This window comes from Prionailurus viverrinus, chromosome C1, assembly GCF_022837055.1.
Source record: "Prionailurus viverrinus isolate Anna chromosome C1, UM_Priviv_1.0, whole genome shotgun sequence".
In the NCBI taxonomy this organism is placed as follows: Eukaryota; Metazoa; Chordata; class Mammalia; order Carnivora; family Felidae; genus Prionailurus; species Prionailurus viverrinus.
In genome coordinates this window covers 185,461,862-185,469,174 of record NC_062568.1, presented here as the reverse complement: position 1 = coordinate 185,469,174, position 7,313 = coordinate 185,461,862, and positions in this window count along the sequence as shown.

Below are 7,313 nucleotides of genomic sequence, written 5' to 3'. Positions count from 1 at the left end.
CCATCACTGACATCACAGGCTCTAAGACCCACCTCCCAGAGCCCCCAGGCCCCCCACCATAACCTCCTTCTGCTCCAGACCCCTTGCTCCCTTCCTCCTAACTCAGGTTCTTGACATATTGACGACTCAGTGATGATTTCGGTGCTGGCCTTCCCCGGGCAAACCCTCTGCCTCTCTTCCTGCTGAGCTCCGCAGGACAATCCCCCAGCTACCTGGGACGGGGGCTGCTGCAAATCCACAGCCAGGCTCAACTGGGCCCTCGGCCACCAGCGTTGACCCCTCAAGCCACCCGGGCCCCACCCTCGTCAAGACAGCTGAGACAGCCAGGGGACGCCTTCAGTTTCCTTCTGCTAACACTAAACTCGTGATCCCTACCCAGAACCTCTTTCTCCCCAGATGCCCCCTTCTTGGTAAACAGCAGTGAACCTGATAAACAGGAAACTGGGAGTTGTTTTCATTCTCACCCCTCTCCCCTCCCACATCCACTCCATCTGCAAATCCTGTTGGGTCTACCTCCAGACCCGGCCCAAACGCACGGACTCCTCACCTACTGCTGCTTACCTGGCCGATTGTGAGCGTCCCCTACTATCCCCCCTGCTTCCGCTCTATCCCCCCACCGGCACAGGCTTCGCACGGTAGCCGGAGAAAAACCTGAAAAATTATAAGGCAGATCCCATCACTCACTACCCTGTTTAAACCTCCCAGTGATTTTCCATTGTACTTGGAATCAAATCCAAACACCATCCCTTATAAGGCCGCATCCCTCTGGCTTCAGCTGTCTGCTCTCTCAGCCTCTGCCTCGCTGGGCTTCTTCGACCACTGCAAGCCCTTCCTCGCCTCAGGGCCTTTGCACAGTCCTTCAGATGGACAGCTTCCTTGCTTCCTTCCACTCTCAGCTTCCCACCCCTGTGTCAGAAGGGCCACCCTGACCTCTCTGTCTCAGTAGCTCCCCCATCACCCCTTACCACGGCCTCCTTTCTATTGGACGTTGTGTTTGCTCATCATTTCCCTGTTTGCTCCCCTTCCAGCCTCCACTTCCCGGTGCCTGTGTGTGAAAGAGCCCTTCTCTCTTTCACAGCCCTCTCATGCCCTGCAAGGTCCATTGCCAAGGTCACGGACAACCTCCAAATCGTCCTACTCTGCAACTCCTTTGTCTTCCTCCTTCTCTCGCTCTCTGCAACTCTTGACGCCCCCTCCTTCTTGGAATGCTTCCCTCCACCCTCCTGGTCCCAGTTCCTTGTCCTTCTGCCTACTCTCCTCCAAGCCCTAACTGTAGGCAGGCCCAAGGTTATTGCTGGCTCTCTGCCCTTCCCTTCAACCATGAACTAATCATACAGATAGAAAACACAATATCCAATAGTAAGGAAAGTAAATGTGATGGTTAATTTTATATGTCAACTTGGCCAGGCCATGGTACAAACATTATTCTAGATGTTTTTACATGGGATTAACATTTAAGCCAGTGGAGTCTGAGGAAAGCAGATCACCCTTCATGGTGTGGGTGGGCCACATCCAATCAGTTGAAGGCCTTAATAGAACCAAGACTGACATCCACTGAGCAAGAAAGAATCCTGCCAACAGTCAGCCTTGGCACTCAAACTGCAACACCAACTCTTCCCCAGGTCGCCAGCCTCCTGGCTTACCTTGCAGATTTTGGACTTGCTAAGCCTCCACAATTGTGTGAGACAATTCCTTAAAATACACACGCGCGCACACACACACACACATTATCGGTTCTGTTCCTCTGGAGAACTCTAATACACTAAGTGATAACTGAAAGTTAACCAAAAGAATCCGAAACTCTTTTCCTTTTTTTTTTTTAAGTTTATTTGTTTGTGTGTGAGAGAGAGAGAGAGAGAGAGAGAGCATGCACGTGCCCGAGTAGGCAGAGAGAGAGGGGAGAGAGAGAATCCCAAGCAGGCTTTGCACTGTGGGCGTGCGGGGGCCAACGTGGGGCTCGAGTTCATGAACCCGTGAGATCATGACCTGAGCCGAAATCAAGAACAGGACGCTTAACTGTGCCATCCAGCGCCCCCCGCCGCCCGGCCCCAAACTCCTTTCCTTAATAAGATTATTCTCACAGATCCAAGTCTGTTGGGCCTGAGAGTCCGGATATCTAGGCGTCAGTCCCAAGTCTGCCACAGGCTGGATGGATGATCTCATCTAAGCTCCAGTCTTGCTCATATCAATAAAAAGCACCTCTAGTCACCTGACCGCTTGAGGTAAAACCTGAGAGATTTGGTTGGCAGCTTTCCTCCGATCCCCAGGCCTGGTCCACCAGCAAGTTGTCTCCCTTCCACCTCCAGAGGGTCTCCTGGCTCCAAACACTGGCTTCCATCGGCTCTGCCGTCATCCTGGTCCCCGCAACGCCGGCACCTGCCTGCCGGAGCTGTCTGCCCCCTTCCCTCCTGCTTTATAGTCCACGGCAGCCAGAGCGAGTTTTAAAATCGCTCTGATTTCTAAAAAACATAAATCCTACCGTACTGCTTGTATTAGTTTCCTGTGGCCGCTGTAACAAATCACCCCAAACTCAGTGGCTTAAGACACCCAAATGTATCATCTTACAGTTCTAGAAGTGAGAAGTCTGAGATGGGTTGCTGGGGCTGCGTGCCTTTTCCACCTTCCAGAGGCCACCCACACCCTTAGCTCATGCCCCCTCCTTGGATCACTTTGACCTTTGCTCCTCTGACTCTGACCCTCCCCGCGTCCTTTTAATAAGGATGCTGTGATTAGAGGGGCCCACCTGGATGACCCAGGATAATGTCCCCATCTCAAGATCCTTAACATAGGCACAGGTTTTGGGGATTCAGATACAGACATCTTCGGGGGGTGTCTAGCTCAGCTCTTTAATCCTCCCAACGGGTCCCCACTGCACTTAGAATTAAAAGCAAACATTTCCCCTGCTTTACAACACCTGCCCCCTCCCTGGGAGCCGGCCCGTATTCACCTACTCTGCCCATGGAGGCAATGTTGGTGTCCCCTGCATGCACCAAACACAGTCCTGCCATAAAGCCTTTCTCTTGCTTTCCTTTCTGACTCCAAAGTTCTTCGGCCCCGTCTTGTCTTTTAGGCCTCAGCCCTCCTCAGAGAGGCTTTCTCTGGTCCAAAGTGCCTCTCATGGGCCATTTGAAATTGTTTTCTTCGTTGGACTTAATCTGTGCCTGATGTTTTCTTGCTGATTATTTATTTGTTGGTTGTTCCTCTCCCCCATTAGAACGCAGATGTCTTCAAAGCTAGGACCCTGTCGCTCCAGTATGCCGGCAGTGGAACTCAAGTAGTATTTGTTGGATACATCAGTGAGCCTTGGTTTCCTCATTTTTCTTTTCTTCTTCTTCTTCTTCTTCTTCTTCTTTTTAATGTTTATTTTTGAGAAAGACAGAGTGTGAACAGGGGAGGGGCAGAGAGAGAGGAAGACACAGAATCCCAAGCAGGCTCCAGGCTCTGAGCTGTCAGCACAGAGCCCGACGCGGGGCTTGAACCCACAAACTGTGAGATCATGACCTGAACCGAAGTTGGATGCTCAATCGACTGAGCCACCAAGGTGCCCCTCCTCATCTTCCCAATAATCTTACTTTCTGTCTTATCAGCTTCTTTTGAGGAGTAAATGAGGTAATGATAGCTACCACGTTTTGTTGCCAATAATGAGTCAAGCAATGCACTAGGAACTTTACATCTAACATAGAATGTTCATGTCTTACGGGCACCTGGGTGCCCCTTAGGGTGCCCCTAAGACAATGTTCATGTCTTAGGAGCCTGCTTCAGATGCTGTGTCTCCCTCTCGCTCTCTGCCCCTTCCCCACTCATGCTCTGTCTCTCAAAAATAAATAAAGGTTAAAAAAAAAAAGAATGTTCACGTCTTGGTTCAAGGTCATCAGTGACAAGAGAAAAAGAAAGAAAGAAAGAAAGAAAGAAAGAAAGAAAGAAAGAAAAGAAGCCCTCTCAAGCCAGCTCAAGGAAAAGGGGGTTTATTGGAAGGCTGTAACCCATGATCTTCAAGCATCCAAGGAGAAGAAACAAAAACGAGAGACGGGCTGCTTCCTGAGGACCCAGAGGTGATAGCTGTCACCCTCCATCCCTCCCACTATGAGGCTGCCTGCTCCTTCATCACCACTTCTGTCTGCACTCACTGGGCCTTTTCTCTGAAGACCAGCTTCTTCTGCGTAGACATGGCCACCCATGGCTCATCACAGCCTCAACTCTCTACTACCTTACGGCGTAGCTGCCCAGGATGAATTTCTGTCCCCCGGGGTCCCCAGCCTCTTCCAGAAAAAGAGCATCCAATTGCCCTGAATAGAGTCCGCGGTACAATCACCTGTAGGCGGGATGTGGAGGTCATGAGGCACATGTGGCTGCCTGGGCACGTGCCTTCAGGAGAGGTTGTGGATGGGGGCTGATTCCAAAGAAAGGAGCCTGACCAGGTAGTGACCCCCCAAACACATCTGCTATAATGCAGAGCACTTGGCACAGCCCGGCACATAGTGTGTCCTCATCAAACATTCTCCCCTTCCCACCTCCCTTCCGTTTTACTGGCCCATAGTTCTCTGGCTTCCCAATACCTCTGTCTCCAGCGTGGCTCTCTTATCTTTACACCTGTCAATACTACAGGCTGCCCTCCATGTCTTCAAATTCAGCTCAGAAAAAGCCAGATTCTTCTTCCCCCCCCCAAATTGGCTCGTGTCCCTAGTTCTCCTGGCTCTGCCCCAGCCCAGCTCCAAACCCTGCATCTCCCTTCACCCATCCGAGAGCCTCGGACAGAGTGTCTGCTTTCCTGTCCCCACCCAGCCTGTATGGTTGTCTCCTCCTGACCCCTGCCCGGTCCCCATCCCCAGAGAATGAGTGTGCACACGCACGTGGGGCAGAGTGGTGAAGCCCCACGCTTTGGAGCCAGACAAACCCGGGTCCAAATGCCAGCGCTGCTCATTTTGTGTCTTGAACTTGACAAGTTTGGTCTCCTTGTGAGTGAAATAATAATAATATGACACAGGGGCGCCTGGATGGCTCGGTCGGTTGGGCGTCTGACTTCGGCTCAGGTCACGATCTCACTGTTCGTGAGTTCGAGCCCCACGTCGGGCTCTGTGCTGACAGCTCGGAGCCTGGAGCCTGCTTCGGGTTCTGTGTCTCCCTCTCTCTCTGTTCCCCCCTGCTTGCGCTCTGTCTCTCAAAAATAAATGAAGATTTGGGGCGCCTGGGTGGCGCAGTCGGTTGAGCGTCCGACTTCAGCCAGGTCACGATCTCGCGGTCCAGGAGTTCAAGCCCCGCATTGGGCTCTGGGCTGACGGCTCGGAGCCTGGAGCCTGTTTCTGATTCTGTGTCTCCCTCTCTCTCTGCCCCTCCCCCATTCATGCTCTGTCTCTCTCTGTCCCCAAAATAAATAAACATTGAAAAAAATTTAAAAAAAAATAAATGAAGATTAAAAAAACATTTAAAATAATATAATAATATAATAATAATAATATAATAATTATTATTAGAGTTCCTGCCTTACAGGGTCCTTGTGAGAACTGATGTCGTTCATGTGAAGCAGGCCTATGTACATTTTCTCAGCGACTGATTAGTTTCCCAGCAGTGTGCCAGGAAAACAAAGATAAGTGAGAAATAGTCCCTTTAAGAAACCTGAAGTTTCCTGACAGGTCTGCGTCACTCACTTGCAATAGCTTTTTGACTTCCTGCCTGGCAAGGCCCTCCTGGCAATACATGAACCATTAATTATAGTATATAGCTTTAATTATATATAACTGGCTCCCAGTTATGAGAGCAATTATAATGATTTAGAAAACATACAGGAGGATTAGAATGACCCTTAATCCCCCCTTTTGCGGTAGAATCCACTCCTTCTGGGTACGCTGTTTTGCAACCATTATATCGCTCGTCGTGTGCAGTGTGTATCAATGATCATTTTACAAGCATTGGGCTATGTCACGAAAGGGCTTTGAAGGGCCCCTGTAAGCAGCTTCTGTAGGTGAAGTGGCGAATGTAACAACACACATTTGCCCCCTTTGGTTGTCGGGACGCCGTGGGCGGGCTTCTCCCCCACCACCAGTGATGCCCAATGGGTAGCAGGCCTTCACAGTCTCTGCCACTTGAGGCCTGGCGTTTTATGCCGGCGGTTCGTTTCGTGCTCAGGACAATGCTGTGGGCGGATCTCATTATCCTCATCTTACAGGATGAGGAAATAGGCCTTGACCATTCGGGCAGCTCCCCTGCGGTGCCGCGGCCACGAATGACACACTCCGGGTTTGGATCCACATCCGTGTGAACCACCGCCAGGCTCAGTCGTGTCAGTCAGTGTCATAGGCACGACTCCTTTTTGCATGGCTGGTGTGAGTCCTTTCCAGGCCCTTCGTCCATACTGCCAATGTGCTTACCAGAACCCAGACGGTGCCGGGCACACGGTAGAGGCCTGAGAAGTACTGAATTGACACGTGAAAAGGGGGACAGTGTTTGTCTTTCTCATTATGGCTTCGCGACACTGGGTATTCTCTTTAAAGGAAAAAAGGGGCGCCTGGGTGGCTCAGCCAGCGAAGCATCTGACTTCGGCTCAGGTCATAACGTCATGGTTCGTGAGATCGAGCCCCACGTTGGGCTCTGTGCTGACAGCTCAGAGCCTGGAGCCTGCTTTTTGGATTCTTCGTCTCCCTCTCTCTCTCTCTGCCCCTCCCCCGCTCACTCGCTGTCTCTTTCTCAAAAATAAACATTAAAAAAATTTTTTTTTTAAACAAAATAAAGAAAAAATGCTTTGCTAATCTGACAGGCAGAAATGTTATCATTGCTTTCCCTTGCCTTTCTTCGATGCTTGAGAAGACATTTTACAAATGTCTATGATTTCTCTCCTCTGAATTTTGTATCTGTATCGTTTGCCCGTTAATCTTCTGGGGACTTTGTGGGGCTGTTTGCCCCCTTAAGTTGTATAAGATTGTCATATGGTCAGAATATTAGTTATCTGCTTATCATGTTCATTGCAACTGTATTCGTCAGCCTCTCATGGGCCCTTCGCCTCAGATTACATTATTTTGTCTCCCAGGGTTCCTGAGCATGCATCCATTTGCTTGGTTAGACCATCAGTTTCAAAAAGCAGGCAGCACGTGCACCTCAGACCTTTCCCGTATCTCTCAAATCCTTGTCAGGAGCCTAAGCACAAAGCAGATTTCTAATAAATCGTTCTTCTGGATCACATGACGTTTCGTGTGCTTTGTGGACACTCTCCCTCCTTTTGATCAAAGGCTCCCCCACAGGGAAGGGATTACCATTTCCATTTTGCTGACGGGGCACAGAGAGGCTGAGCGACCCACCTGTGGGCAGCACTGATTGTCGGC